Source organism: Suricata suricatta, chromosome 3 (assembly GCF_006229205.1).
Source record: "Suricata suricatta isolate VVHF042 chromosome 3, meerkat_22Aug2017_6uvM2_HiC, whole genome shotgun sequence".
NCBI classification, from domain to species: Eukaryota; Metazoa; Chordata; class Mammalia; order Carnivora; family Herpestidae; genus Suricata; species Suricata suricatta.
In genome coordinates, this window is record NC_043702.1 from 63,755,515 (window position 1) to 63,757,064 (window position 1,550).

The window sequence follows — 1,550 nt, forward strand, 5'->3', positions numbered from 1 at the left end:
CAAGAGATACAGACGCCACGGTTATACACTTAGGATTTCTCCCAAATAATCCAAAGACTGAGACTCTAATCTCCATCTAGAGGCAAACAACAGAGAAAGTGGCAGAACCTCGAAAAAAAGGGAGGGGGTAGGGTGGATTTGGGTAGGTGGTATTTTCAGCTCTGGATCTAAGGATGAATATTATCAAGTTAGTATGGTAATATTATGGTAATACACGTAAGGAGCTCCTGAATGTTTTGCAGGGGAGAGAGGGAAAGCTTAAAAACTGCTTGTAGGTACTGATATTAAAATATCACAAATATAAAAAGGTTCCTTGATGCTTGCAAAATCACTACCATATATAAGACAAAAACTAAAGTTTTAAATCAGATTCATAACTGTGGTATAAAAGACTATACTATGGATGCTAAGCCCAGTGTCAGACTAGCCACGATCTAAAGTTACACCTACTGATACTATACTAAGCAGTATTTCTAAATTTTAATTTTAGGTCACATGTAACACTAATATACTAATAAATAGAAATCTTAAGTGTATGTGTCAAAATACAGGAGTAAGGCCAGAGCTAAACTATAGAAAAACCTGCCACCATGTAATTAAGCATGCCTAAAACATTTTCAGCTACTTCTTTTTCTATTCCTACTTATATTGAAGGTAGAGCCAAATACTGATTGAGTTGGTACGAAGGTGTAGAGGTCATTTTTAAGCCCTGGTCATGGGTGTGTCAAATGTTTGTCATAACAGCAGAAGGCAGGCTGAAACAAGGTTGTAAATATCATTAAAGAGGGGGGAATAAAAGCTACCTTAAAAAAAAAAAAGGTGTCTTTAAAAACAATGGCAAAATCCCCTATCTCCCAGGAGTCCGCATCGTCCCCTCCCAGTAGATGAGCTTTCAAGCAAACTCCAGTAGAAGCAAAACCTCTCCAGGAAACCAGTGTCTCTCCAAACAAGGACAGCAGGTTCCTGTCTACTGTCGCTGCTCGCTCTCGCATCTGGGAATCGGTTTGCCTTTTTGATAGCAACCCAGGAAGGGGTGGTGCGCCCCAAGTTAGCAAGGCTCTGCCAAATACCAGAGGCTCTTCTTTGGAAGAGGGAGGCTCCTCCTTTGGACGGGAGGCGCCCCTACCAGAGCGCGCGCTTACAGAAACGGAAACCACTAGCCGCGCTGAAGTGAGTCAAGTGATGAAATCAAGACTAGTACACGGGAAGGAAGCTCACCCAATAGCTCACGACCCTAACTGGTGACAGCAGCTGAACCTTGCTCGAGGAAACCGTACGAGACAACACTTGCAGCCGTCATGAGGTGGCTCTCGGGGCACACTGGGCCCCCCCAGTCTCCGGGCGGCGCACCCTTTCATTTTGGCGAACCGTAGAGAAGGGGAGACGCGTGTTAGCGGAATCTAGACCTTCTGGTTCCCTAAGGACCCGGACTGTGATCTGGTAGGAAGGTGCCCCCGGCCACCAGGTCAGTGCGGGGCTTCTCAAATGTAGACGGGCGGCGGCACGCGCCCCGCGCGGAGAGCCAGCCTCGCCGTCTGCGGGGAGAGGGG

At 46.4% G+C, this 1,550-nt stretch overlaps 1 protein-coding gene across 1 annotated transcript in view; it reads left to right on the forward strand.

The window, feature by feature from the left end:
- The first annotated feature begins 1,251 nt into the window (after nucleotides 1-1,251).
- The window catches only part of GALNT3 (polypeptide N-acetylgalactosaminyltransferase 3), a 42,896-nt gene continuing 42,597 nt past the window's right edge, over nucleotides 1,252-1,550 (forward strand). Inside the window, exon 1 of the mRNA XM_029934460.1 lies at nucleotides 1,252-1,465. The gene's annotated coding sequence lies outside the window, so the exon portion shown is untranslated. The remainder of the gene's footprint in view (nucleotides 1,466-1,550) is intronic.